Source organism: Eschscholzia californica, unplaced genomic scaffold (genome assembly GCF_041429995.1).
Source record: "Eschscholzia californica isolate CP2 unplaced genomic scaffold, dmEscCali1.0.p SCAF_6, whole genome shotgun sequence".
NCBI classification, from domain to species: Eukaryota; Viridiplantae; Streptophyta; class Magnoliopsida; order Ranunculales; family Papaveraceae; genus Eschscholzia; species Eschscholzia californica.
Window position 1 is genome coordinate 6,792,669 of NW_028238483.1, and position 26,758 is coordinate 6,819,426.

At 36.8% G+C, this 26,758-nt stretch overlaps 40 non-coding genes across 40 annotated transcripts; all 40 read right to left on the minus strand.

Moving 5' to 3' along the window:
- Positions 1-110: 110 nt before the first annotated feature.
- Positions 111-229, minus strand: LOC147531067 (5S ribosomal RNA). The gene has a single exon (XR_015228949.1). It is a non-coding gene; the product is annotated as a 5S ribosomal RNA (ribosomal RNA).
- Positions 230-790: 561 nt separating this feature from the next.
- Positions 791-909, minus strand: LOC147531068 (5S ribosomal RNA). Its single transcript, XR_015228755.1, has one exon. It is a non-coding gene; the product is annotated as a 5S ribosomal RNA (ribosomal RNA).
- Positions 910-1,469: 560 nt separating this feature from the next.
- LOC147531069 (5S ribosomal RNA) lies at positions 1,470-1,588 on the minus strand. The gene has a single exon (XR_015228917.1). It is a non-coding gene; the product is annotated as a 5S ribosomal RNA (ribosomal RNA).
- Positions 1,589-2,148: 560 nt separating this feature from the next.
- LOC147531070 (5S ribosomal RNA) lies at positions 2,149-2,267 on the minus strand. Its single transcript, XR_015228766.1, has one exon. It is a non-coding gene; the product is annotated as a 5S ribosomal RNA (ribosomal RNA).
- Positions 2,268-2,828: 561 nt separating this feature from the next.
- On the minus strand, positions 2,829-2,947 carry LOC147531071 (5S ribosomal RNA). The gene has a single exon (XR_015228777.1). It is a non-coding gene; the product is annotated as a 5S ribosomal RNA (ribosomal RNA).
- Positions 2,948-3,508: 561 nt separating this feature from the next.
- On the minus strand, positions 3,509-3,627 carry LOC147531072 (5S ribosomal RNA). The gene has a single exon (XR_015228788.1). It is a non-coding gene; the product is annotated as a 5S ribosomal RNA (ribosomal RNA).
- Positions 3,628-4,188: 561 nt separating this feature from the next.
- On the minus strand, positions 4,189-4,307 carry LOC147531073 (5S ribosomal RNA). Its single transcript, XR_015228799.1, has one exon. It is a non-coding gene; the product is annotated as a 5S ribosomal RNA (ribosomal RNA).
- A 561-nt stretch (positions 4,308-4,868) lies between these two features.
- On the minus strand, positions 4,869-4,987 carry LOC147531074 (5S ribosomal RNA). Its single transcript, XR_015228975.1, has one exon. It is a non-coding gene; the product is annotated as a 5S ribosomal RNA (ribosomal RNA).
- Positions 4,988-5,548: 561 nt separating this feature from the next.
- On the minus strand, positions 5,549-5,667 carry LOC147531075 (5S ribosomal RNA). The gene has a single exon (XR_015228810.1). It is a non-coding gene; the product is annotated as a 5S ribosomal RNA (ribosomal RNA).
- A 559-nt stretch (positions 5,668-6,226) lies between these two features.
- On the minus strand, positions 6,227-6,345 carry LOC147531076 (5S ribosomal RNA). Its single transcript, XR_015228821.1, has one exon. It is a non-coding gene; the product is annotated as a 5S ribosomal RNA (ribosomal RNA).
- Positions 6,346-6,905: 560 nt separating this feature from the next.
- Positions 6,906-7,024, minus strand: LOC147531077 (5S ribosomal RNA). The gene has a single exon (XR_015228832.1). It is a non-coding gene; the product is annotated as a 5S ribosomal RNA (ribosomal RNA).
- Positions 7,025-7,584: 560 nt separating this feature from the next.
- LOC147531078 (5S ribosomal RNA) lies at positions 7,585-7,703 on the minus strand. The gene has a single exon (XR_015228844.1). It is a non-coding gene; the product is annotated as a 5S ribosomal RNA (ribosomal RNA).
- Positions 7,704-8,264: 561 nt separating this feature from the next.
- LOC147531079 (5S ribosomal RNA) lies at positions 8,265-8,383 on the minus strand. The gene has a single exon (XR_015228855.1). It is a non-coding gene; the product is annotated as a 5S ribosomal RNA (ribosomal RNA).
- A 561-nt stretch (positions 8,384-8,944) lies between these two features.
- On the minus strand, positions 8,945-9,063 carry LOC147531080 (5S ribosomal RNA). Its single transcript, XR_015228866.1, has one exon. It is a non-coding gene; the product is annotated as a 5S ribosomal RNA (ribosomal RNA).
- A 561-nt stretch (positions 9,064-9,624) lies between these two features.
- On the minus strand, positions 9,625-9,743 carry LOC147531081 (5S ribosomal RNA). The gene has a single exon (XR_015228878.1). It is a non-coding gene; the product is annotated as a 5S ribosomal RNA (ribosomal RNA).
- Positions 9,744-10,303: 560 nt separating this feature from the next.
- LOC147531082 (5S ribosomal RNA) lies at positions 10,304-10,422 on the minus strand. Its single transcript, XR_015228889.1, has one exon. It is a non-coding gene; the product is annotated as a 5S ribosomal RNA (ribosomal RNA).
- A 561-nt stretch (positions 10,423-10,983) lies between these two features.
- On the minus strand, positions 10,984-11,102 carry LOC147531083 (5S ribosomal RNA). The gene has a single exon (XR_015228900.1). It is a non-coding gene; the product is annotated as a 5S ribosomal RNA (ribosomal RNA).
- Positions 11,103-11,661: 559 nt separating this feature from the next.
- On the minus strand, positions 11,662-11,780 carry LOC147531084 (5S ribosomal RNA). Its single transcript, XR_015228911.1, has one exon. It is a non-coding gene; the product is annotated as a 5S ribosomal RNA (ribosomal RNA).
- Positions 11,781-12,342: 562 nt separating this feature from the next.
- On the minus strand, positions 12,343-12,461 carry LOC147531085 (5S ribosomal RNA). Its single transcript, XR_015228922.1, has one exon. It is a non-coding gene; the product is annotated as a 5S ribosomal RNA (ribosomal RNA).
- Positions 12,462-13,021: 560 nt separating this feature from the next.
- Positions 13,022-13,140, minus strand: LOC147531086 (5S ribosomal RNA). The gene has a single exon (XR_015228933.1). It is a non-coding gene; the product is annotated as a 5S ribosomal RNA (ribosomal RNA).
- Positions 13,141-13,701: 561 nt separating this feature from the next.
- On the minus strand, positions 13,702-13,820 carry LOC147531087 (5S ribosomal RNA). The gene has a single exon (XR_015228944.1). It is a non-coding gene; the product is annotated as a 5S ribosomal RNA (ribosomal RNA).
- A 561-nt stretch (positions 13,821-14,381) lies between these two features.
- On the minus strand, positions 14,382-14,500 carry LOC147531088 (5S ribosomal RNA). The gene has a single exon (XR_015228956.1). It is a non-coding gene; the product is annotated as a 5S ribosomal RNA (ribosomal RNA).
- A 560-nt stretch (positions 14,501-15,060) lies between these two features.
- LOC147531089 (5S ribosomal RNA) lies at positions 15,061-15,179 on the minus strand. The gene has a single exon (XR_015228967.1). It is a non-coding gene; the product is annotated as a 5S ribosomal RNA (ribosomal RNA).
- A 560-nt stretch (positions 15,180-15,739) lies between these two features.
- LOC147531090 (5S ribosomal RNA) lies at positions 15,740-15,858 on the minus strand. The gene has a single exon (XR_015228978.1). It is a non-coding gene; the product is annotated as a 5S ribosomal RNA (ribosomal RNA).
- A 561-nt stretch (positions 15,859-16,419) lies between these two features.
- LOC147531091 (5S ribosomal RNA) lies at positions 16,420-16,538 on the minus strand. The gene has a single exon (XR_015228982.1). It is a non-coding gene; the product is annotated as a 5S ribosomal RNA (ribosomal RNA).
- Positions 16,539-17,099: 561 nt separating this feature from the next.
- LOC147531092 (5S ribosomal RNA) lies at positions 17,100-17,218 on the minus strand. The gene has a single exon (XR_015228985.1). It is a non-coding gene; the product is annotated as a 5S ribosomal RNA (ribosomal RNA).
- Positions 17,219-17,777: 559 nt separating this feature from the next.
- Positions 17,778-17,896, minus strand: LOC147531093 (5S ribosomal RNA). Its single transcript, XR_015228969.1, has one exon. It is a non-coding gene; the product is annotated as a 5S ribosomal RNA (ribosomal RNA).
- A 561-nt stretch (positions 17,897-18,457) lies between these two features.
- LOC147531094 (5S ribosomal RNA) lies at positions 18,458-18,576 on the minus strand. The gene has a single exon (XR_015228478.1). It is a non-coding gene; the product is annotated as a 5S ribosomal RNA (ribosomal RNA).
- Positions 18,577-19,136: 560 nt separating this feature from the next.
- LOC147531095 (5S ribosomal RNA) lies at positions 19,137-19,255 on the minus strand. The gene has a single exon (XR_015228486.1). It is a non-coding gene; the product is annotated as a 5S ribosomal RNA (ribosomal RNA).
- A 561-nt stretch (positions 19,256-19,816) lies between these two features.
- On the minus strand, positions 19,817-19,935 carry LOC147531096 (5S ribosomal RNA). Its single transcript, XR_015228491.1, has one exon. It is a non-coding gene; the product is annotated as a 5S ribosomal RNA (ribosomal RNA).
- A 560-nt stretch (positions 19,936-20,495) lies between these two features.
- On the minus strand, positions 20,496-20,614 carry LOC147531097 (5S ribosomal RNA). Its single transcript, XR_015228502.1, has one exon. It is a non-coding gene; the product is annotated as a 5S ribosomal RNA (ribosomal RNA).
- A 559-nt stretch (positions 20,615-21,173) lies between these two features.
- Positions 21,174-21,292, minus strand: LOC147531098 (5S ribosomal RNA). The gene has a single exon (XR_015228970.1). It is a non-coding gene; the product is annotated as a 5S ribosomal RNA (ribosomal RNA).
- Positions 21,293-21,852: 560 nt separating this feature from the next.
- On the minus strand, positions 21,853-21,971 carry LOC147531099 (5S ribosomal RNA). Its single transcript, XR_015228509.1, has one exon. It is a non-coding gene; the product is annotated as a 5S ribosomal RNA (ribosomal RNA).
- A 559-nt stretch (positions 21,972-22,530) lies between these two features.
- On the minus strand, positions 22,531-22,649 carry LOC147531100 (5S ribosomal RNA). Its single transcript, XR_015228511.1, has one exon. It is a non-coding gene; the product is annotated as a 5S ribosomal RNA (ribosomal RNA).
- A 561-nt stretch (positions 22,650-23,210) lies between these two features.
- On the minus strand, positions 23,211-23,329 carry LOC147531101 (5S ribosomal RNA). The gene has a single exon (XR_015228512.1). It is a non-coding gene; the product is annotated as a 5S ribosomal RNA (ribosomal RNA).
- A 560-nt stretch (positions 23,330-23,889) lies between these two features.
- LOC147531102 (5S ribosomal RNA) lies at positions 23,890-24,008 on the minus strand. Its single transcript, XR_015228928.1, has one exon. It is a non-coding gene; the product is annotated as a 5S ribosomal RNA (ribosomal RNA).
- A 560-nt stretch (positions 24,009-24,568) lies between these two features.
- LOC147531103 (5S ribosomal RNA) lies at positions 24,569-24,687 on the minus strand. The gene has a single exon (XR_015228513.1). It is a non-coding gene; the product is annotated as a 5S ribosomal RNA (ribosomal RNA).
- Positions 24,688-25,248: 561 nt separating this feature from the next.
- On the minus strand, positions 25,249-25,367 carry LOC147531104 (5S ribosomal RNA). The gene has a single exon (XR_015228514.1). It is a non-coding gene; the product is annotated as a 5S ribosomal RNA (ribosomal RNA).
- A 560-nt stretch (positions 25,368-25,927) lies between these two features.
- Positions 25,928-26,046, minus strand: LOC147531105 (5S ribosomal RNA). The gene has a single exon (XR_015228515.1). It is a non-coding gene; the product is annotated as a 5S ribosomal RNA (ribosomal RNA).
- A 559-nt stretch (positions 26,047-26,605) lies between these two features.
- Positions 26,606-26,724, minus strand: LOC147531106 (5S ribosomal RNA). Its single transcript, XR_015228971.1, has one exon. It is a non-coding gene; the product is annotated as a 5S ribosomal RNA (ribosomal RNA).
- Positions 26,725-26,758: the final 34 nt, after the last annotated feature.

The following is a 26,758-nucleotide window of genomic DNA, read 5'->3' on the forward strand; positions in this document are numbered from 1 at the left end:
ATCCGACGATCCTAACCCGCCTTTGGCAGGTTATTTTCTTCCCCTCTTCTCCATCTCTCCGACGAGACAAAAAAAAAAAAGTAGAAAAAGGGAAAAAAAAAGTAGAAAAAGGGATGCAACACGAGGACTTCCCAGGAGGTCACCCATCTTAGTACTACTCTCGCCCAAGCACGCTTAACTTCGGAGTTCTGATGGGATCCGGTGGATTAGTGCTGGTATGATCGCATCGGTTAGTATTTTACAATGGGTACTACTTGTTCTCATCGTGGACTCCTATTTCTCCCCGATTTCACGCACTCTATAGTGATACGACGTAAAAACGTTTACTCCCTCCGTCCGATTATGTTTGACTTTTTAGCAGATCCAATTTTTATTTATTGTTCTCTCACTAAAAGATTTTTCCTAAATTACCTATATTAAATTTGGAGTATTCAAATAAATAATATGTCGGAAGTAGTGTAGAAATAACTGAAACTTTTTATTCTTATTAAAAGTAAAGGGTAGATTGGGAAATGCTAATGAAATTAGTAATAAATATTTCCGGACATATTTTTATGTCTCCAAATCGCTGTCATCGGTTTATAATACGTACGACGAGTTATTCCAGTTTTAAATTACTCGAGTTACACAAAATTCTGAAAAATAGACGGATGACACAGAAAACAACGTTTTTTTGGCAAATCCGACGATCCTAACCCGCCTTTGGCAGGTTATTTTCATCCCCTCTTCTCCATCTCTCCGACGAGACAAAAAAAAAAAAGTAGAAAAAGGGAAAAAAAAAGTAGAAAAAGGGATGCAACACGAGGACTTCCCAGGAGGTCACCCATCCTAGTACTACTCTCGCCCAAGCACGCTTAACTTCGGAGTTCTGATGGGATCCGGTGGATTAGTGCTGGTATGATCGCATCCGTTAGTATTTTACAATGGGTACTACTTGTTCTCATCGTGGACTCCTATTTCTCCCCGATTTCACGCACTCTATAGTGATACGACGTAAAAACGTTTACTCCCTCCGTCCGATTATGTTTGACTTTTTAGCAGATCCAATTTTTATTTATTGTTCTCTCACTAAAAGATTTTTCCTAAATTACCTATATTAAATTTGGAGTATTCAAATAAATAATATGTCGGAAGTAGTGTAGAAATAACTGAAACTTTTTATTCTTATTAAAAGTAAAGGGTAGATTGGGAAATGCTAATGAAATTAGTAATAAATATTTCCGGACATATTTTTATGTCTCCAAATCGCTGTCATCGGTTTATAATACGTACGACGAGTTATTCCAGTTTTAAATTACTCGAGTTACACAAAATTCTGAAAAATAGACGGATGACACAGAAAACAACGTTTTTTTGGCAAATCCGACGATCCTAACCCGCCTTTGGCAGGTTATTTTCATCCCCTCTTCTCCATCTCTCCGACGAGACAAAAAAAAAAAGTAGAAAAAGGGAAAAAAAAAGTAGAAAAAGGGATGCAACACGAGGACTTCCCAGGAGGTCACCCATCCTAATACTACTCTCGCCCAAGCACGCTTAACTTCGGAGTTCTGATGGGATCCGGTGGATTAGTGCTGGTATGATCGCATCCGTTAGTATTTTACAATGGGTACTACTTGTTCTCATCGTGGACTCCTATTTCTCCCCGATTTCACGCACTCTATAGTGATACGACGTAAAAACGTTTACTCCCTCCGTCCGATTATGTTTGACTTTTTAGCAGATCCAATTTTTATTTATTGTTCTCTCACTAAAAGATTTTTCCTAAATTACCTATATTAAATTTGGAGTATTCAAATAAATAATATGTCGGAAGTAGTGTAGAAATAATTGAAACTTTTTATTCTTATTAAAAGTAAAGGGTAGATTGGGAAATGCTAATGAAATTAGTAATAAATATTTCCGGACATATTTTTATGTCTCCAAATCGCTGTCATCGGTTTATAATACGTACGACGAGTTATTCCAGTTTTAAATTACTCGAGTTACACAAAATTCTGAAAAATAGACGGATGACACAGAAAACAACGTTTTTTTGGCAAATCCGACGATCCTAACCCGCCTTTGGCAGGTTATTTTCATCCCCTCTTCTCCATCTCTCCGACGAGACAAAAAAAAAAAGTAGAAAAAGGGAAAAAAAAAGTAGAAAAAGGGATGCAACACGAGGACTTCCCAGGAGGTCACCCATCCTAGTACTACTCTCGCCCAAGCACGCTTAACTTCGGAGTTCTGATGGGATCCGGTGGATTAGTGCTGGTATGATCGCATCCGTTAGTATTTTACAATAGGTACTACTTGTTCTCATCGTGGACTCCTATTTCTCCCCGATTTCACGCACTCTATAGTGATACGACGTAAAAACGTTTACTCCCTCCGTCCGATTATGTTTGACTTTTTAGCAGATCCAATTTTTATTTATTGTTCTCTCACTAAAAGATTTTTCCTAAATTACCTATATTAAATTTGGAGTATTCAAATAAATAATATGTCGGAAGTAGTGTAGAAATAACTGAAACTTTTTATTCTTATTAAAAGTAAAGGGTAGATTGGGAAATGCTAATGAAATTAGTAATAAATATTTCCGGACATATTTTTATGTCTCCAAATCGCTGTCATCGGTTTATAATACGTACGACGAGTTATTCCAGTTTTAAATTACTCGAGTTACACAAAATTCTGAAAAATAGACGGATGACACAGAAAACAACGTTTTTTTGGCAAATCCGACGATCCTAACCCGCCTTTGGCAGGTTATTTTCATCCCCTCTTCTCCATCTCTCCGACGAGACAAAAAAAAAAAAGTAGAAAAAGGGAAAAAAAAAGTAGAAAAAGGGATGCAACACGAGGACTTCCCAGGAGGTCACCCATCCTAGTACTACTCTCGCCCAAGCACGCTTAACTTCGGAGTTCTGATGGGATCCGGTGGATTAGTGCTGGTATGATCGCATCCGTTAGTATTTTACAATGGGTACTACTTGTTCTCATCGTGGACTCCTATTTCTCCCCGATTTCACGCACTCTATAGTGATACGATGTAAAAACGTTTACTCCCTCCGTCCGATTATGTTTGACTTTTTAGCAGATCCAATTTTTATTTATTGTTCTCTCACTAAAAGATTTTTCCTAAATTACCTATATTTAATTTGGAGTATTCAAATAAATAATATGTCGGAAGTAGTGTAGAAATAACTGAAACTTTTTATTCTTATTAAAAGTAAAGGGTAGATTGGGAAATGCTAATGAAATTAGTAATAAATATTTCCGGACATATTTTTATGTCTCCAAATCGCTGTCATCGGTTTATAATACGTACGACGAGTTATTCCAGTTTTAAATTACTCGAGTTACACAAAATTCTGAAAAATAGACGGATGACACAGAAAACAACGTTTTTTTGGCAAATCCGACGATCCTAACCCGCCTTTGGCAGGTTATTTTCATCCCCTCTTCTCCATCTCTCCGACGAGACAAAAAAAAAAAGTAGAAAAAGGGAAAAAAAAAAGTAGAAAAAGGGATGCAACACGAGGACTTCCCAGGAGGTCACCCATCCTAGTACTACTCTCGCCCAAGCACGCTTAACTTCGGAGTTCTGATGGGATCCGGTGGATTAGTGCTGGTATGATCGCATCCGTTATTATTTTACAATAGGTACTACTTGTTCTCATCGTGGACTCCTATTTCTCCCCGATTTCACGCACTCTATAGTGATACGACGTAAAAACGTTTACTCCCTCCGTCCGATTATGTTTGACTTTTTAGCAGATCCAATTTTTATTTATTGTTCTCTCACTAAAAGATTTTTCCTAAATTACCTATATTAAATTTGGAGTATTCAAATAAATAATATGTCGGAAGTAGTGTAGAAATAACTGAAACTTTTTATTCTTATTAAAAGTAAAGGGTAGATTGGGAAATGCTAATGAAATTAGTAATAAATATTTCCGGACATATTTTTATGTCTCCAAATCGCTGTCATCGGTTTATAATACGTACGACGAGTTATTCCAGTTTTAAATTACTCGAGTTACACAAAATTCTGAAAAATAGACGGATGACACAGAAAACAACGTTTTTTTGGCAAATCCGACGATCCTAACCCGCCTTTGGCAGGTTATTTTCATCCCCTCTTCTCCATCTCTCCGACGAGACAAAAAAAAAAAAGTAGAAAAAGGGAAAAAAAAAGTAGAAAAAGGGATGCAACACGAGGACTTCCCAGGAGGTCACCCATCCTAGTACTACTCTCGCCCAAGCACGCTTAACTTCGGAGTTCTGATGGGATCCGGTGGATTAGTGCTGGTATGATCGCATCCGTTAGTATTTTACAATGGGTACTACTTGTTCTCATCGTGGACTCCTATTTCTCCCCGATTTCACGCACTCTATAGTGATACGATGTAAAAACGTTTACTCCCTCCGTCCGATTATGTTTGACTTTTTAGCAGATCCAATTTTTATTTATTGTTCTCTCACTAAAAGATTTTTCCTAAATTACCTATATTAAATTTGGAGTATTCAAATAAATAATATGTCGGAAGTAGTGTAGAAATAACTGAAACTTTTTATTCTTATTAAAAGTAAAGGGTAGATTGGGAAATGCTAATGAAATTAGTAATAAATATTTCCGGACATATTTTTATGTCTCCAAATCGCTGTCATCGGTTTATAATACGTACGACGAGTTATTCCAGTTTTAAATTACTCGAGTTACACAAAATTCTGAAAAATAGACGGATGACACAGAAAACAACGTTTTTTTGGCAAATCCGACGATCCTAACCCGCCTTTGGCAGGTTATTTTCATCCCCTCTTCTCCATCTCTCCGACGAGACAAAAAAAAAAAAGTAGAAAAAGGGAAAAAAAAAGTAGAAAAAGGGATGCAACACGAGGACTTCCCAGGAGGTCACCCATCCTAGTACTACTCTCGCCCAAGCACGCTTAACTTCGGAGTTCTGATGGGATCCTTTGGATTAGTGCTGGTATGATCGCATCCGTTAGTATTTTACAATAGGTACTACTTGTTCTCATCGTGGACTCCTATTTCTCCCCGATTTCACGCACTCTATAGTGATACGACGTAAAAACGTTTACTCCCTCCGTCCGATTATGTTTGACTTTTTAGCAGATCCAATTTTTATTTATTGTTCTCTCACTAAAAGATTTTTCCTAAATTACCTATATTAAATTTGGAGTATTCAAATAAATAATATGTCGGAAGTAGTGTAGAAATAACTGAAACTTTTTATTCTTATTAAAAGTAAAGGGTAGATTGGGAAATGCCAATGAAATTAGTAATAAATATTTCCGGACATATTTTTATGTCTCCAAATCGCTGTCATCGGTTTATAATACGTACGACGAGTTATTCCAGTTTTAAATTACTCGAGTTACACAAAATTCTTAAAAATAGACGGATGACACAGAAAACAACGTTTTTTTGGCAAATCCGACGATCCTAACCCGCCTTTGGCAGGTTATTTTCTTCCCCTCTTCTCCATCTCTCCGACGAGACAAAAAAAAAAAAGTAGAAAAAAGGAAAAAAAAAGTAGAAAAAGGGATGCAACACGAGGACTTCCCAGGAGGTCACCCATCCTAGTACTACTCTCGCCCAAGCACGCTTAACTTCGGAGTTCTGATGGGATCCGGTGGATTAGTGCTGGTATGATCGCATCCGTTAGTATTTTACAATGGGTACTACTTGTTCTCATCGTGGACTCCTATTTCTCCCCGATTTCATGCACTCTATAGTGATACGATGTAAAAACGTTTACTCCCTCCGTCCGATTATGTTTGACTTTTTAGCAGATCCAATTTTTATTTATTGTTCTCTCACTAAAAGATTTTTCCTAAATTACCTATATTAAATTTGGAGTATTCAAATAAATAATATGTCGGAAGTAGTGTAGAAATAACTGAAACTTTTTATTCTTATTAAAAGTAAAGGGTAGATTGGGAAATGCTAATGAAATTAGTAATAAATATTTCCGGACATATTTTTATGTCTCCAAATCGCTGTCATCGGTTTATAATACGTACGACGAGTTATTCCAGTTTTAAATTACTCGAGTTACACAAAATTCTGAAAAATAGACGGATGACACAGAAAACAACGTTTTTTTGGCAAATCCGACGATCCTAACCCGCCTTTGGCAGGTTATTTTCATCCCCTCTTCTCCATCTCTCCGACGAGACAAAAAAAAAAGTAGAAAAAGGGAAAAAAAAAGTAGAAAAAGGGATGCAACACGAGGACTTCCCAGGAGGTCACCCATCCTAGTACTACTCTCGCCCAAGCACGCTTAACTTCGGAGTTCTGATGGGATCCGGTGGATTAGTGCTGGTATGATCGCATCCGTTAGTATTTTACAATAGGTACTACTTGTTCTCATCGTGGACTCCTATTTCTCCCCGATTTCACGCACTCTATAGTGATACGACGTAAAAACGTTTACTCCCTCCGTCCGATTATGTTTGACTTTTTAGCAGATCCAATTTTTATTTATTGTTCTCTCACTAAAAGATTTTTCCTAAATTACCTATATTAAATTTGGAGTATTCAAATAAATAATATGTCGGAAGTAGTGTAGAAATAACTGAAACTTTTTATTCTTATTAAAAGTAAAGGGTAGATTGGGAAATGCTAATGAAATTAGTAATAAATATTTCCGGACATATTTTTATGTCTCCAAATCGCTGTCATCGGTTTATAATACGTACGACGAGTTATTCCAGTTTTAAATTACTCGAGTTACACAAAATTCTGAAAAATAGACGGATGACACAGAAAACAACGTTTTTTTGGCAAATCCGACGATCCTAACCCGCCTTTGGCAGGTTATTTTCATCCCCTCTTCTCCATCTCTCCGACGAGACAAAAAAAAAAAGTAGAAAAAGGGAAAAAAAAAGTAGAAAAAGGGATGCAACACGAGGACTTCCCAGGAGGTCACCCATCCTAGTACTACTCTCGCCCAAGCACGCTTAACTTCGGAGTTCTGATGGGATCCGGTGGATTAGTGCTGGTATGATCGCATCCGTTAGTATTTTACAATGGGTACTACTTGTTCTCATCGTGGACTCCTATTTCTCCCCGATTTCACGCACTCTATAGTGATACGACGTAAAAACGTTTACTCCCTCCGTCCGATTATGTTTGACTTTTTAGCAGATCCAATTTTTATTTATTGTTCTCTCACTAAAAGATTTTTCCTAAATTACCTATATTAAATTTGGAGTATTCAAATAAATAATATGTCGGAAGTAGTGTAGAAATAACTGAAACTTTTTATTCTTATTAAAAGTAAAGGGTAGATTGGGAAATGCTAATGAAATTAGTAATAAATATTTCCGGACATATTTTTATGTCTCCAAATCGCTGTCATCGGTTTATAATACGTACGACGAGTTATTCCAGTTTTAAATTACTCGAGTTACACAAAATTCTGAAAAATAGACGGATGACACAGAAAACAACGTTTTTTTGGCAAATCCGACGATCCTAACCCGCCTTTGGCAGGTTATTTTCATCCCCTCTTCTCCATCTCTCCGACGAGACAAAAAAAAAAAGTAGAAAAAGGGAAAAAAAAAGTAGAAAAAGGGATGCAACACGAGGACTTCCCAGGAGGTCACCCATCCTAGTACTACTCTCGCCCAAGCACGCTTAACTTCGGAGTTCTGATGGGATCCGGTGGATTAGTGCTGGTATGATCGCATCCGTTAGTATTTTACAATAGGTACTACTTGTTCTCATCGTGGACTCCTATTTCTCCCCGATTTCACGCACTCTATAGTGATACGACGTAAAAACGTTTACTCCCTCCGTCCGATTATGTTTGACTTTTTAGCAGATCCAATTTTTATTTATTGTTCTCTCACTAAAAGATTTTTCCTAAATTACCTATATTAAATTTGGAGTATTCAAATAAATAATATGTCGGAAGTAGTGTAGAAATAACTGAAACTTTTTATTCTTATTAAAAGTAAAGGGTAGATTGGGAAATGCTAATGAAATTAGTAATAAATATTTCCGGACATATTTTTATGTCTCCAAATCGCTGTCATCGGTTTATAATACGTACGACGAGTTATTCCAGTTTTAAATTACTCGAGTTACACAAAATTCTGAAAAATAGACGGATGACACAGAAAACAACGTTTTTTTGGCAAATCCGACGATCCTAACCCGCCTTTGGCAGGTTATTTTCATCCCCTCTTCTCCATCTCTCCGACGAGACAAAAAAAAAAAAGTAGAAAAAGGGAAAAAAAAAGTAGAAAAAGGGATGCAACACGAGGACTTCCCAGGAGGTCACCCATCCTAGTACTACTCTCGCCCAAGCACGCTTAACTTCGGAGTTCTGATGGGATCCGGTGGATTAGTGCTGGTATGATCGCATCCGTTAGTATTTTACAATGGGTACTACTTGTTCTCATCGTGGACTCCTATTTCTCCCCGATTTCACGCACTCTATAGTGATACGATGTAAAAACGTTTACTCCCTCCGTCCGATTATGTTTGACTTTTTAGCAGATCCAATTTTTATTTATTGTTCTCTCACTAAAAGATTTTTCCTAAATTACCTATATTTAATTTGGAGTATTCAAATAAATAATATGTCGGAAGTAGTGTAGAAATAACTGAAACTTTTTATTCTTATTAAAAGTAAAGGGTAGATTGGGAAATGCTAATGAAATTAGTAATAAATATTTCCGGACATATTTTTATGTCTCCAAATCGCTGTCATCGGTTTATAATACGTACGACGAGTTATTCCAGTTTTAAATTACTCGAGTTACACAAAATTCTGAAAAATAGACGGATGACACAGAAAACAACGTTTTTTTGGCAAATCCGACGATCCTAACCCGCCTTTGGCAGGTTATTTTCATCCCCTCTTCTCCATCTCTCCGACGAGACAAAAAAAAAAAGTAGAAAAAGGGAAAAAAAAAAGTAGAAAAAGGGATGCAACACGAGGACTTCCCAGGAGGTCACCCATCCTAGTACTACTCTCGCCCAAGCACGCTTAACTTCGGAGTTCTGATGGGATCCGGTGGATTAGTGCTGGTATGATCGCATCCGTTATTATTTTACAATAGGTACTACTTGTTCTCATCGTGGACTCCTATTTCTCCCCGATTTCACGCACTCTATAGTGATACGACGTAAAAACGTTTACTCCCTCCGTCCGATTATGTTTGACTTTTTAGCAGATCCAATTTTTATTTATTGTTCTCTCACTAAAAGATTTTTCCTAAATTACCTATATTAAATTTGGAGTATTCAAATAAATAATATGTCGGAAGTAGTGTAGAAATAACTGAAACTTTTTATTCTTATTAAAAGTAAAGGGTAGATTGGGAAATGCTAATGAAATTAGTAATAAATATTTCCGGACATATTTTTATGTCTCCAAATCGCTGTCATCGGTTTATAATACGTACGACGAGTTATTCCAGTTTTAAATTACTCGAGTTACACAAAATTCTGAAAAATAGACGGATGACACAGAAAACAACGTTTTTTTGGCAAATCCGACGATCCTAACCCGCCTTTGGCAGGTTATTTTCATCCCCTCTTCTCCATCTCTCCGACGAGACAAAAAAAAAAAAGTAGAAAAAGGGAAAAAAAAAGTAGAAAAAGGGATGCAACACGAGGACTTCCCAGGAGGTCACCCATCCTAGTACTACTCTCGCCCAAGCACGCTTAACTTCGGAGTTCTGATGGGATCCGGTGGATTAGTGCTGGTATGATCGCATCCGTTAGTATTTTACAATGGGTACTACTTGTTCTCATCGTGGACTCCTATTTCTCCCCGATTTCACGCACTCTATAGTGATACGATGTAAAAACGTTTACTCCCTCCGTCCGATTATGTTTGACTTTTTAGCAGATCCAATTTTTATTTATTGTTCTCTCACTAAAAGATTTTTCCTAAATTACCTATATTAAATTTGGAGTATTCAAATAAATAATATGTCGGAAGTAGTGTAGAAATAACTGAAACTTTTTATTCTTATTAAAAGTAAAGGGTAGATTGGGAAATGCTAATGAAATTAGTAATAAATATTTCCGGACATATTTTTATGTCTCCAAATCGCTGTCATCGGTTTATAATACGTACGACGAGTTATTCCAGTTTTAAATTACTCGAGTTACACAAAATTCTGAAAAATAGACGGATGACACAGAAAACAACGTTTTTTTGGCAAATCCGACGATCCTAACCCGCCTTTGGCAGGTTATTTTCATCCCCTCTTCTCCATCTCTCCGACGAGACAAAAAAAAAAAGTAGAAAAAGGGAAAAAAAAAGTAGAAAAAGGGATGCAACACGAGGACTTCCCAGGAGGTCACCCATCCTAGTACTACTCTCGCCCAAGCACGCTTAACTTCGGAGTTCTGATGGGATCCGGTGGATTAGTGCTGGTATGATCGCATCCGTTAGTATTTTACAATAGGTACTACTTGTTCTCATCGTGGACTCCTATTTCTCCCCGATTTCACGCACTCTATAGTGATACGACGTAAAAACGTTTACTCCCTCCGTCCGATTATGTTTGACTTTTTAGCAGATCCAATTTTTATTTATTGTTCTCTCACTAAAAGATTTTTCCTAAATTACCTATATTAAATTTGGAGTATTCAAATAAATAATATGTCGGAAGTAGTGTAGAAATAACTGAAACTTTTTATTCTTATTAAAAGTAAAGGGTAGATTGGGAAATGCCAATGAAATTAGTAATAAATATTTCCGGACATATTTTTATGTCTCCAAATCGCTGTCATCGGTTTATAATACGTACGACGAGTTATTCCAGTTTTAAATTACTCGAGTTACACAAAATTCTTAAAAATAGACGGATGACACAGAAAACAACGTTTTTTTGGCAAATCCGACGATCCTAACCCGCCTTTGGCAGGTTATTTTCTTCCCCTCTTCTCCATCTCTCCGACGAGACAAAAAAAAAAAAGTAGAAAAAGGGAAAAAAAAAGTAGAAAAAGGGATGCAACACGAGGACTTCCCAGGAGGTCACCCATCCTAGTACTACTCTCGCCCAAGCACGCTTAACTTCGGAGTTCTGATGGGATCCGGTGGATTAGTGCTGGTATGATCGCATCCGTTAGTATTTTACAATGGGTACTACTTGTTCTCATCGTGGACTCCTATTTCTCCCCGATTTCATGCACTCTATAGTGATACGATGTAAAAACGTTTACTCCCTCCGTCCGATTATGTTTGACTTTTTAGCAGATCCAATTTTTATTTATTGTTCTCTCACTAAAAGATTTTTCCTAAATTACCTATATTAAATTTGGAGTATTCAAATAAATAATATGTCGGAAGTAGTGTAGAAATAACTGAAACTTTTTATTCTTATTAAAAGTAAAGGGTAGATTGGGAAATGCTAATGAAATTAGTAATAAATATTTCCGGACATATTTTTATGTCTCCAAATCGCTGTCATCGGTTTATAATACGTACGACGAGTTATTCCAGTTTTAAATTACTCGAGTTACACAAAATTCTGAAAAATAGACGGATGACACAGAAAACAACGTTTTTTTGGCAAATCCGACGATCCTAACCCGCCTTTGGCAGGTTATTTTCATCCCCTCTTCTCCATCTCTCCGACGAGACAAAAAAAAAAGTAGAAAAAGGGAAAAAAAAAGTAGAAAAAGGGATGCAACACGAGGACTTCCCAGGAGGTCACCCATCCTAGTACTACTCTCGCCCAAGCACGCTTAACTTCGGAGTTCTGATGGGATCCGGTGGATTAGTGCTGGTATGATCGCATCCGTTAGTATTTTACAATAGGTACTACTTGTTCTCATCGTGGACTCCTATTTCTCCCCGATTTCACGCACTCTATAGTGATACGACGTAAAAACGTTTACTCCCTCCGTCCGATTATGTTTGACTTTTTAGCAGATCCAATTTTTATTTATTGTTCTCTCACTAAAAGATTTTTCCTAAATTACCTATATTAAATTTGGAGTATTCAAATAAATAATATGTCGGAAGTAGTGTAGAAATAACTGAAACTTTTTATTCTTATTAAAAGTAAAGGGTAGATTGGGAAATGCTAATGAAATTAGTAATAAATATTTCCGGACATATTTTTATGTCTCCAAATCGCTGTCATCGGTTTATAATACGTACGACGAGTTATTCCAGTTTTAAATTACTCGAGTTACACAAAATTCTGAAAAATAGACGGATGACACAGAAAACAACGTTTTTTTGGCAAATCCGACGATCCTAACCCGCCTTTGGCAGGTTATTTTCTTCCCCTCTTCTCCATCTATCCGACGAGACAAAAAAAAAAAAAGTAGAAAAAGGGAAAAAAAAAGTAGAAAAAGGGATGCAACACGAGGACTTCCCAGGAGGTCACCCATCCTAGTACTACTCTCGCCCAAGCACGCTTAACTTCGGAGTTCTGATGGGATCCGGTGGATTAGTGCTGGTATGATCGCATCCGTTAGTATTTTACAATGGGTACTACTTGTTCTCATCGTGGACTCCTATTTCTCCCCGATTTCACGCACTCTATAGTGATACGACGTAAAAACGTTTACTCCCTCCGTCCGATTATGTTTGACTTTTTAGCAGATCCAATTTTTATTTATTGTTCTCTCACTAAAAGATTTTTCCTAAATTACCTATATTAAATTTGGAGTATTCAAATAAATAATATGTCGGAAGTAGTGTAGAAATAACTGAAACTTTTTATTCTTATTAAAAGTAAAGGGTAGATTGGGAAATGCTAATGAAATTAGTAATAAATATTTCCGGACATATTTTTATGTCTCCAAATCGCTGTCATCGGTTTATAATACGTACGACGAGTTATTCCAGTTTTAAATTACTCGAGTTACACAAAATTCTGAAAAATAGACGGATGACACAGAAAACAACGTTTTTTTGGCAAATCCGACGATCCTAACCCGCCTTTGGCAGGTTATTTTCATCCCCTCTTCTCCATCTCTCCGACGAGACAAAAAAAAAAAGTAGAAAAAGGGAAAAAAAAAGTAGAAAAAGGGATGCAACACGAGGACTTCCCAGGAGGTCACCCATCCTAGTACTACTCTCGCCCAAGCACGCTTAACTTCGGAGTTCTGATGGGATCCGGTGGATTAGTGCTGGTATGATCGCATCCGTTAGTATTTTACAATAGGTACTACTTGTTCTCATCGTGGACTCCTATTTCTCCCCGATTTCACGCACTCTATAGTGATACGACGTAAAAACGTTTACTCCCTCCGTCCGATTATGTTTGACTTTTTAGCAGATCCAATTTTTATTTATTGTTCTCTCACTAAAAGATTTTTCCTAAATTACCTATATTAAATTTGGAGTATTCAAATAAATAATATGTCGGAAGTAGTGTAGAAATAACTGAAACTTTTTATTCTTATTAAAAGTAAAGGGTAGATTGGGAAATGCTAATGAAATTAGTAATAAATATTTCCGGACATATTTTTATGTCTCCAAATCGCTGTCATCGGTTTATAATACGTACGACGAGTTATTCCAGTTTTAAATTACTCGAGTTACACAAAATTCTGAAAAATAGACGGATGACACAGAAAACAACGTTTTTTTGGCAAATCCGACGATCCTAACCCGCCTTTGGCAGGTTATTTTCATCCCCTCTTCTCCATCTCTCCGACGAGACAAAAAAAAAAAAGTAGAAAAAGGGAAAAAAAAAGTAGAAAAAGGGATGCAACACGAGGACTTCCCAGGAGGTCACCCATCCTAGTACTACTCTCGCCCAAGCACGCTTAACTTCGGAGTTCTGATGGGATCCGGTGGATTAGTGCTGGTATGATCGCATCCGTTAGTATTTTATAATGGGTACTACTTGTTCTCATCGTGGACTCCTATTTCTCCCCGATTTCACGCACTCTATAGTGATACGATGTAAAAACGTTTACTCCCTCCGTCCGATTATGTTTGACTTTTTAGCAGATCCAATTTTTATTTATTGTTCTCTCACTAAAAGATTTTTCCTAAATTACCTATATTTAATTTGGAGTATTCAAATAAATAATATGTCGGAAGTAGTGTAGAAATAACTGAAACTTTTTATTCTTATTAAAAGTAAAGGGTAGATTGGGAAATGCTAATGAAATTAGTAATAAATATTTCCGGACATATTTTTATGTCTCCAAATCGCTGTCATCGGTTTATAATACGTACGACGAGTTATTCCAGTTTTAAATTACTCGAGTTACACAAAATTCTGAAAAATAGACGGATGACACAGAAAACAACGTTTTTTTGGCAAATCCGACGATCCTAACCCGCCTTTGGCAGGTTATTTTCATCCCCTCTTCTCCATCTCTCCGACGAGACAAAAAAAAAAAGTAGAAAAAGGGAAAAAAAAAAGTAGAAAAAGGGATGCAACACGAGGACTTCCCAGGAGGTCACCCATCCTAGTACTACTCTCGCCCAAGCACGCTTAACTTCGGAGTTCTGATGGGATCCGGTGGATTAGTGCTGGTATGATCGCATCCGTTATTATTTTACAATAGGTACTACTTGTTCTCATCGTGGACTCCTATTTCTCCCCGATTTCACGCACTCTATAGTGATACGACGTAAAAACGTTTACTCCCTCCGTCCGATTATGTTTGACTTTTTAGCAGATCCAATTTTTATTTATTGTTCTCTCACTAAAAGATTTTTCCTAAATTACCTATATTAAATTTGGAGTATTCAAATAAATAATATGTCGGAAGTAGTGTAGAAATAACTGAAACTTTTTATTCTTATTAAAAGTAAAGGGTAGATTGGGAAATGCTAATGAAATTAGTAATAAATATTTCCGGACATATTTTTATGTCTCCAAATCGCTGTCATCGGTTTATAATACGTACGACGAGTTATTCCAGTTTTAAATTACTCGAGTTACACAAAATTCTGAAAAATAGACGGATGACACAGAAAACAACGTTTTTTTGGCAAATCCGACGATCCTAACCCGCCTTTGGCAGGTTATTTTCATCCCCTCTTCTCCATCTCTCCGACGAGACAAAAAAAAAAAGTAGAAAAAGGGAAAAAAAAAGTAGAAAAAGGGATGCAACACGAGGACTTCCCAGGAGGTCACCCATCCTAGTACTACTCTCGCCCAAGCACGCTTAACTTCGGAGTTCTGATGGGATCCGGTGGATTAGTGCTGGTATGATCGCATCCGTTAGTATTTTACAATGGGTACTACTTGTTCTCATCGTGGACTCCTATTTCTCCCCGATTTCACGCACTCTATAGTGATACGATGTAAAAACGTTTACTCCCTCCGTCCGATTATGTTTGACTTTTTAGCAGATCCAATTTTTATTTATTGTTCTCTCACTAAAAGATTTTTCCTAAATTACCTATATTAAATTTGGAGTATTCAAATAAATAATATGTCGGAAGTAGTGTAGAAATAACTGAAACTTTTTATTCTTATTAAAAGTAAAGGGTAGATTGGGAAATGCTAATGAAATTAGTAATAAATATTTCCGGACATATTTTTATGTCTCCAAATCGCTGTCATCGGTTTATAATACGTACGACGAGTTATTCCAGTTTTAAATTACTCGAGTTACACAAAATTCTGAAAAATAGACGGATGACACAGAAAACAACGTTTTTTTGGCAAATCCGACGATCCTAACCCGCCTTTGGCAGGTTATTTTCATCCCCTCTTCTCCATCTCTCCGACGAGACAAAAAAAAAAAGTAGAAAAAGGGAAAAAAAAAGTAGAAAAAGGGATGCAACACGAGGACTTCCCAGGAGGTCACCCATCCTAGTACTACTCTCGCCCAAGCACGCTTAACTTCGGAGTTCTGATGGGATCCGGTGGATTAGTGCTGGTATGATCGCATCCGTTAGTATTTTACAATAGGTACTACTTGTTCTCATCGTGGACTCCTATTTCTCCCCGATTTCACGCACTCTATAGTGATACGACGTAAAAACGTTTACTCCCTCCGTCCGATTATGTTTGACTTTTTAGCAGATCCAATTTTTATTTATTGTTCTCTCACTAAAAGATTTTTCCTAAATTACCTATATTAAATTTGGAGTATTCAAATAAATAATATGTCGGAAGTAGTGTAGAAATAACTGAAACTTTTTATTCTTATTAAAAGTAAAGGGTAGATTGGGAAATGCCAATGAAATTAGTAATAAATATTTCCGGACATATTTTTATGTCTCCAAATCGCTGTCATCGGTTTATAATACGTACGACGAGTTATTCCAGTTTTAAATTACTCGAGTTACACAAAATTCTTAAAAATAGACGGATGACACAGAAAACAACGTTTTTTTGGCAAATCCGACGATCCTAACCCGCCTTTGGCAGGTTATTTTCTTCCCCTCTTCTCCATCTCTCCGACGAGACAAAAAAAAAAAAGTAGAAAAAGGGAAAAAAAAAGTAGAAAAAGGGATGCAACACGAGGACTTCCCAGGAGGTCACCCATCCTAGTACTACTCTCGCCCAAGCACGCTTAACTTCGGAGTTCTGATGGGATCCGGTGGATTAGTGCTGGTATGATCGCATCCGTTAGTATTTTACAATGGGTACTACTTGTTCTCATCGTGGACTCCTATTTCTCCCCGATTTCATGCACTCTATAGTGATACGATGTAAAAACGTTTACTCCCTCCGTCCGATTATGTTTGACTTTTTAGCAGATCCAATTTTTATTTATTGTTCTCTCACTAAAAGATTTTTCCTAAATTACCTATATTAAATTTGGAGTATTCAAATAAATAATATGTCGGAAGTAGTGTAGAAATAACTGAAACTTTTTATTCTTATTAAAAGTAAAGGGTAGATTGGGAAATGCTAATGAAATTAGTAATAAATATTTCCGGACATATTTTTATGTCTCCAAATCGCTGTCATCGGTTTATAATACGTACGACGAGTTATTCCAGTTTTAAATTACTCGAGTTACACAAAATTCTGAAAAATAGACGGATGACACAGAAAACAACGTTTTTTTTGGCAAATCCGACGATCCTAACCCGCCTTTGGCAGGTTATTTTCATCCCCTCTTCTCCATCTCTCCGACGAGACAAAAAAAAAAAGTAGAAAAAGGGAAAAAAAAAGTAGAAAAAGGGATGCAACACGAGGACTTCCCAGGAGGTCACCCATCCTAGTACTACTCTCGCCCAAGCACGCTTAACTTCGGAGTTCTGATGGGATCCGGTGGATTAGTGCTGGTATGATCGCATCCGTTAGTATTTTACAATAGGTACTACTTGTTCTCATCGTGGACTCCTATTTCTCCCCGATTTCACGCACTCTATAGTGATACGACGTAAAAACGTTTACTCCCTCCGTCCGATTATGTTTGACTTTTTAGCAGATCCAATTTTTATTTATTGTTCTCTCACTAAAAGATTTTTCCTAAATTACCTATATTAAATTTGGAGTATTCAAATAAATAATATGTCGGAAGTAGTGTAGAAATAACTGAAACTTTTTATTCTTTTTAAAAGTAAAGGGTAGATTGGGAAATGCTAATGAAATTAGTAATAAATATTTCCGGACATATTTTTATGTCTCCAAATCGCTGTCATCGGTTTATAATACGTACGACGAGTTATTCCAGTTTTAAATTACTCGAGTTACACAAAATTCTGAAAAATAGACGGATGACACAGAAAACAACGTTTTTTTGGCAAATCCGACGATCCTAACCCGCCTTTGGCAGGTTATTTTCTTCCCCTCTTCTCCATCTCTCCGACGAGACAAAAAAAAAAGTAGAAAAAGGGAAAAAAAAAGTAGAAAAAGGGATGCAACACGAGGACTTCCCAGGAGGTCACCCATCCTAGTACTACTCTCGCCCAAGCACGCTTAACTTCGGAATTCTGATGGGATCCGGTGGATTAGTGCTGGTATGATCGCATCTGTTAGTATTTTACAATGGGTACTACTTGTTCTCATCTTGGACTCCTATTTCTCCCCGATTTCACGCACTCTATAGTGATACGACGTAAAAACGTTTACTCCCTCCGTCCGATTATGTTTGACTTTTTAGCAGATCCAATTTTTATTTATTGTTCTCTCACTAAAAGATTTTTCCTAAATTACCTATATTAAATTTGGAGTATTCAAATAAATAATATGTCGGAAGTAGTGTAGAAATAACTGAAACTTTTTATTCTTATTAAAAGTAAAGGGTAGATTGGGAAATGCTAATGAAATTAGTAATAAATATTTCCGGACATATTTTTATGTCTCCAAATCGCTGTCATCGGTTTATAATACGTACGACGAGTTATTCCAGTTTTAAATTACTCGAGTTACACAAAATTCTGAAAAATAGACGGATGACACAGAAAACAACGTTTTTTTGGCAAATCCGACGATCCTAACCCGCCTTTGGCAGGTTATTTTCATCCCCTCTTCTCCATCTCTCCGACGAGACAAAAAAAAAAAAGTAGAAAAAGGGAAAAAAAAAGTAGAAAAAGGGATGCAACACGAGGACTTCCCAGGAGGTCACCCATCCTAGTACTACTCTCGCCCAAGCACGCTTAACTTCGGAGTTCTGATGGGATCCGGTGGATTAGTGCTGGTATGATCGCATCCGTTAGTATTTTACAATGGGTACTACTTGTTCTCATCGTGGACTCCTATTTCTCCCCGATTTCACGCACTCTATAGTGATACGATGTAAAAACGTTTACTCCCTCCGTCCGATTATGTTTGACTTTTTAGCAGATCCAATTTTTATTTATTGTTCTCTCACTAAAAGATTTTTCCTAAATTACCTATATTAAATTTGGAGTATTCAAATAAATAATATGTCGGAAGTAGTGTAGAAATAACTGAAACTTTTTATTCTTATTAAAAGTAAAGGGTAGATTGGGAAATGCTAATGAAATTAGTAATAAATATTTCCGGACATATTTTTATGTCTCCAAATCGCTGTCATCGGTTTATAATACGTACGACGAGTTATTCCAGTTTTAAATTACTCGAGTTACACAAAATTCTGAAAAATAGACGGATGACACAGAAAACAACGTTTTTTTGGCAAATCCGACGATCCTAACCCGCCTTTGGCAGGTTATTTTCATCCCCTCTTCTCCATCTCTCCGACGAGACAAAAAAAAAAAGTAGAAAAAGGGAAAAAAAAAGTAGAAAAAGGGATGCAACACGAGGACTTCCCAGGAGGTCACCCATCCTAGTACTACTCTCGCCCAAGCACGCTTAACTTCGGAGTTCTGATGGGATCCGGTGGATTAGTGCTGGTATGATCGCATCCGTTAGTATTTTACAATAGGTACTACTTGTTCTCATCGTGGACTCCTATTTCTCCCCGATTTCACGCACTCTATAGTGATACGACGTAAAAACGTTTACTCCCTCCGTCCGATTATGTTTGACTTTTTAGCAGATCCAATTTTTATTTATTGTTCTCTCACTAAAAGATTTTTCCTAAATTACCTATATTAAATTTGGAGTATTCAAATAAATAATATGTCGGAAGTAGTGTAGAAATAACTGAAACTTTTTATTCTTATTAAAAGTAAAGGGTAGATTGGGAAATGCCAATGAAATTAGTAATAAATATTTCCGGACATATTTTTATGTCTCCAAATCGCTGTCATCGGTTTATAATACGTACGACGAGTTATTCCAGTTTTAAATTACTCGAGTTACACAAAATTCTTAAAAATAGACGGATGACACAGAAAACAACGTTTTTTTGGTAAATCCGACGATCCTAACCCGCCTTTGGCAGGTTATTTTCTTCCCCTCTTCTCCATCTCTCCGACGAGACAAAAAAAAAAAAGTAGAAAAAGGGAAAAAAAAAGTAGAAAAAGGGATGCAACACGAGGACTTCCCAGGAGGTCACCCATCCTAGTACTACTCTCGCCCAAGCACGCTTAACTTCGGAGTTCTGATGGGATCCGGTGGATTAGTGCTGGTATGATCGCATCCGTTAGTATTTTACAATGGGTACTACTTGTTCTCATCGTGGACTCCTATTTCTCCCCGATTTCATGCACTCTATAGTGATACGATGTAAAAACGTTTACTCCCTCCGTCCGATTATGTTTGACTTTTTAGCAGATCCAATTTTTATTTATTGTTCTCTCACTAAAAGATTTTTCCTAAATTACCTATATTAAATTTGGAGTATTCAAATAAATAATATGTCGGAAGTAGTGTAGAAATAACTGAAACTTTTTATTCTTATTAAAAGTAAAGGGTAGATTGGGAAATGCTAATGAAATTAGTAATAAATATTTCCGGACATATTTTTATGTCTCCAAATCGCTGTCATCGGTTTATAATACGTACGACGAGTTATTCCAGTTTTAAATTACTCGAGTTACACAAAATTCTGAAAAATAGACGGATGACACAGAAAACAACGTTTTTTTGGCAAATCCGACGATCCTAACCCGCCTTTGGCAGGTTATTTTCATCCCCTCTTCTCCATCTCTCCGACGAGACAAAAAAAAAAAGTAGAAAAAGGGAAAAAAAAAGTAGAAAAAGGGATGCAACACGAGGACTTCCCAGGAGGTCACCCATCCTAGTACTACTCTCGCCCAAGCACGCTTAACTTCGGAGTTCTGATGGGATCCGGTGGATTAGTGCTGGTATGATCGCATCCGTTAGTATTTTACAATAGGTACTACTTGTTCTCATCGTGGACTCCTATTTCTCCCCGATTTCACGCACTCTATAGTGATACGACGTAAAAACGTTTACTCCCTCCGTCCGATTATGTTTGACTTTTTAGCAGATCCAATTTTTATTTATTGTTCTCTCACTAAAAGATTTTTCCTAAATTACCTATATTAAATTTGGAGTATTCAAATAAATAATATGTCGGAAGTAGTGTAGAAATAACTGAAACTTTTTATTCTTATTAAAAGTAAAGGGTAGATTGGGAAATGCTAATGAAATTAGTAATAAATATTTCCGGACATATTTTTATGTCTCCAAATCGCTGTCATCGGTTTATAATACGTACGACGAGTTATTCCAGTTTTAAATTACTCGAGTTACACAAAATTCTGAAAAATAGACGGATGACACAGAAAACAACGTTTTTTTGGCAAATCCGACGATCCTAACCCGCCTTTGGCAGGTTATTTTCTTCCCCTCTTCTCCATCTCTCCGACGAGACAAAAAAAAAAGTAGAAAAAGGGAAAAAAAAAGTAGAAAAAGGGATGCAACACGAGGACTTCCCAGGAGGTCACCCATCCTAGTACTACTCTCGCCCAAGCACGCTTAACTTCGGAATTCTGATGGGATCCGGTGGATTAGTGCTGGTATGATCGCATCTGTTAGTATTTTACAATGGGTACTACTTGTTCTCATCTTGGACTCCTATTTCTCCCCGATTTCACGCACTCTATAGTGATACGACGTAAAAACGTTTACTCCCTCCGTCCGATTATGTTTGACTTTTTAGCAGATCCAATTTTTATTTATTGTTCTCTCACTAAAAGATTTTTCCTAAATTACCTATATTAAATTTGGAGTATTCAAATAAATAATATGTCGGAAGTAGTGTTGAAATAACTGAAACTTTTTATTCTTATTAAAAGTAAAGGGTAGATTGGGAAATGCTAATGAAATTAGTAATAAATATTTCCGGACATATTTTTATGTCTCCAAATCGCTGTCATCGGTTTATAATACGTACGACGAGTTATTCCAGTTTTAAATTACTCGAGTTACACAAAATTCTGAAAAATAGACGGATGACACAGAAAACAACGTTTTTTTGGCAAATCCGACGATCCTAACCCGCCTTTGGCAGGTTATTTTCATCCCCTCTTCTCCATCTCTCCGACGAGACAAAAAAAAAAAGTAGAAAAAGGGAAAAAAAAAGTAGAAAAAGGGATGCAACACGAGGACTTCCCAGGAGGTCACCCATCCTAGTACTACTCTCGCCCAAGCACGCTTAACTTCGGAGTTCTGATGGGATCCGGTGGATTAGTGCTGGTATGATCGCATCCGTTAGTATTTTACAATGGGTACTACTTGTTCTCATCGTGGACTCCTATTTCTCCCCGATTTCACGCACTCTATAGTGATACGATGTAAAAACGTTTACTCCCTCCGTCCGATTATGTTTGACTTTTTAGCAGATCCAATTTTTATTTATTGTTCTCTCACTAAAAGATTTTTCCTAAATTACCTATATTAAATTTGGAGTATTCAAATAAATAATATGTCGGAAGTAGTGTAGAAATAACTGAAACTTTTTATTCTTATTAAAAGTAAAGGGTAGATTGGGAAATGCTAATGAAATTAGTAATAAATATTTCCTGACATATTTTTATGTCTCCAAATCGCTGTCATCGGTTTATAATACGTACGACGAGTTATTCCAGTTTTAAATTACTCGAGTTACACAAAATTCTGAAAAATAGACGGATGACACAGAAAACAACGTTTTTTTGGCAAATCCGACGATCCTAACCCGCCTTTGGCAGGTTATTTTCATCCCCTCTTCTCCATCTCTCCGACGAGACAAAAAAAAAAGTAGAAAAAGGGAAAAAAAAAGTAGAAAAAGGGATGCAACACGAGGACTTCCCAGGAGGTCACCCATCCTAGTACTACTCTCGCCCAAGCACGCTTAACTTCGGAGTTCTGATGGGATCCGGTGGATTAGTGCTGGTATGATCGCATCCGTTAGTATTTTACAATAGGTACTACTTGTTCTCATCGTGGACTCCTATTTCTCCCCGATTTCACGCACTCTATAGTGATACGACGTAAAAACGTTTACTCCCTCCGTCCGATTATGTTTGACTTTTTAGCAGATCCAATTTTTATTTATTGTTCTCTCACTAAAAGATTTTTCCTAAATTACCTATATTAAATTTGGAGTATTCAAATAAATAATATGTCGGAAGTAGTGTAGAAATAACTGAAACTTTTTATTCTTATTAAAAGTAAAGGGTAGATTGGGAAATGCTAATGAAATTAGTAATAAATATTTCCGGACATATTTTTATGTCTCCAAATCGCTGTCATCGGTTTATAATACGTACGACGAGTTATTCCAGTTTTAAATTACTCGAGTTACACAAAATTCTGAAAAATAGACGGATGACACAGAAAACAACGTTTTTTTGGCAAATCCGACGATCCTAACCCGCCTTTGGCAGGTTATTTTCATCCCCTCTTCTCCATCTCTCCGACGAGACAAAAAAAAAAAAGTAGAAAAAGGGAAAAAAAAAGTAGAAAAAGGGATGCAACACGAGGACTTCCCAGGAGGTCACCCATCCTAGTACTACTCTCGCCCAAGCACGCTTAACTTCGGAGTTCTGATGGGATCCGGTGGATTAGTGCTGGTATGATCGCATCCGTTAGTATTTTACAATGGGTACTACTTGTTCTCATCGTGGACTCCTATTTCTCCCCGATTTCACGCACTCTATAGTGATACGATGTAAAAACGTTTACTCCCTCCGTCCGATTATGTTTGACTTTTTAGCAGATCCAATTTTTATTTATTGTTCTCTCACTAAAAGATTTTTCCTAAATTACCTATATTAAATTTGGAGTATTCAAATAAATAATATGTCGGAAGTAGTGTAGAAATAACTGAAACTTTTTATTCTTATTAAAAGTAAAGGGTAGATTGGGAAATGCTAATGAAATTAGTAATAAATATTTCCGGACATATTTTTATGTCTCCAAATCGCTGTCATCGGTTTATAATACGTACGACGAGTTATTCCAGTTTTAAATTACTCGAGTTACACAAAATTCTGAAAAATAGACGGATGACACAGAAAACAACGTTTTTTTGGCAAATCCGACGATCCTAACCCGCCTTTGGCAGGTTATTTTCATCCCCTCTTCTCCATCTCTCCGACGAGACAAAAAAAAAAAGTAGAAAAAGGGGAAAAAAAAGTAGAAAAAGGGATGCAACACGAGGACTTCCCAGGAGGTCACCCATCCTAGTACTACTCTCGCCCAAGCACGCTTAACTTCGGAGTTCTGATGGGATCCGGTGGATTAGTGCTGGTATGATCGCATCTGTTAGTATTTTACAATGGGTACTACTTGTTCTCATCGTGGACTCCTATTTCTCCCCGATTTCACGCACTCTATAGTGATACGATGTAAAAACGTTTACTCCCTCCGTCCGATTATGTTTGACTTTTTAGCAGATCCAATTTTTATTTATTGTTCTCTCACTAAAAGATTTTTCCTAAATTACCTATATTAAATTTGGAGTATTCAAATAAATAATATGTCGGAAGTAGTGTAGAAATAACTGAAACTTTTTATTCTTATTAAAAGTAAAGGGTAGATTGGGAAATGCTAATGAAATTAGTAATAAATATTTCCGGACATATTTTTATGTCTCCAAATCGCTGTCATCGGTTTATAATACGTACGACGAGTTATTCCAGTTTTAAATTACTCGAGTTACACAAAATTCTGAAAAATAGACGGATGACACAGAAAACAACGTTTTTTTGGCAAATCCGACGATCCTAACCCGCCTTTGGCAGGTTATTTTCATCCCCTCTTCTCCATCTCTCCGACGAGACAAAAAAAAAAAGTAGAAAAAGGGAAAAAAAAAGTAGAAAAAGGGATGCAACACGAGGACTTCCCAGGAGGTCACCCATCCTAGTACTACTCTCGCCCAAGCACGCTTAACTTCGGAGTTCTGATGGGATCCGGTGGATTAGTGCTGGTATGATCGCATCCGTTAGTATTTTACAATAGGTACTACTTGTTCTCATCGTGGACTCCTATTTCTCCCCGATTTCACGCACTCTATAGTGATACGACGTAAAAACGTTTACTCCCTCCGTCCGATTATGTTTGACTTTTTAGCAGATCCAATTTTTATTTATTGTTCTCTCACTAAAAGATTTTTCCTAAATTACCTATATTAAATTTGGAGTATTCAAATAAATAATATGTCGGAAGTAGTGTAGAAATAACTGAAACTTTTTATTCTTATTAAAAGTAAAGGGTAGATTGGGAAATGCCAATGAAATTAGTAATAAATATTTCCGGACATATTTTTATGTCTCCAAATCGCTGTCATCGGTTTATAATACGTACGACGAGTTATTCCAGTTTTAAATTACTCGAGTTACACAAAATTCTTAAAAATAGACGGATGACACAGAAAACAACGTTTTTTTGGTAAATCCGACGATCCTAACCCGCCTTTGGCAGGTTATTTTCTTCCCCTCTTCTCCATCTCTCCGACGAGACAAAAAAAAAAAAGTAGAAAAAGGGAAAAAAAAAGTAGAAAAAGGGATGCAACACGAGGACTTCCCAGGAGGTCACCCATCCTAGTACTACTCTCGCCCAAGCACGCTTAACTTCGGAGTTCTGATGGGATCCGGTGGATTAGTGCTGGTATGATCGCATCCGTTAGTATTTTACAATGGGTACTACTTGTTCTCATCGTGGACTCCTATTTCTCCCCGATTTCATGCACTCTATAGTGATACGATGTAAAAACGTTTACTCCCTCCGTCCGATTATGTTTGACTTTTTAGCAGATCCAATTTTTATTTATTGTTCTCTCACTAAAAGATTTTTCCTAAATTACCTATATTAAATTTGGAGTATTCAAATAAATAATATGTCGGAAGTAGTGTAGAAATAACTGAAACTTTTTATTCTTATTAAAAGTAAAGGGTAGATTGGGAAATGCTAATGAAATTAGTAATAAATATTTCCGGACATATTTTTATGTCTCCAAATCGCTGTCATCGGTTTATAATACGTACGACGAGTTATTCCAGTTTTAAATTACTCGAGTTACACAAAATTCTGAAAAATAGACGGATGACACAGAAAACAACGTTTTTTTGGCAAATCCGACGATCCTAACCCGCCTTTGGCAGGTTATTTTCATCCCCTCTTCTCCATCTCTCCGACGAGACAAAAAAAAAAAGTAGAAAAAGGGAAAAAAAAAGTAGAAAAAGGGATGCAACACGAGGACTTCCCAGGAGGTCACCCATCCTAGTACTACTCTCGCCCAAGCACGCTTAACTTCGGAGTTCTGATGGGATCCGGTGGATTAGTGCTGGTATGATCGCATCCGTTAGTATTTTACAATAGGTACTACTTGTTCTCATCGTGGACTCCTATTTCTCCCCGATTTCACGCACTCTATAGTGATACGACGTAAAAACGTTTACTCCCTCCGTCCGATTATGTTTGACTTTTTAGCAGATCCAATTTTTATTTATTGTTCTCTCACTAAAAGATTTTTCCTAAATTACCTATATTAAATTTGGAGTATTCAAATAAATAATATGTCGGAAGTAGTGTAGAAATAACTGAAACTTTTTATTCTTATTAAAAGTAAAGGGTAGATTGGGAAATGCTAATGAAATTAGTAATAAATATTTCCGGACATATTTTTATGTCTCCAAATCGCTGTCATCGGTTTATAATACGTACGACGAGTTATTCCAGTTTTAAATTACTCGAGTTACACAAAATTCTGAAAAATAGACGGATGACACAGAAAACAACGTTTTTTTGGCAAATCCGACGATCCTAACCCGCCTTTGGCAGGTTATTTTCTTCCCCTCTTCTCCATCTCTCCGACGAGACAAAAAAAAAAGTAGAAAAAGGGAAAAAAAAAGTAGAAAAAGGGATGCAACACGAGGACTTCCCAGGAGGTCACCCATCCTAGTACTACTCTCGCCCAAGCACGCTTAACTTCGGAATTCTGATGGGATCCGGTGGATTAGTGCTGGTATGATCGCATCTGTTAGTATTTTACAATGGGTACTACTTGTTCTCA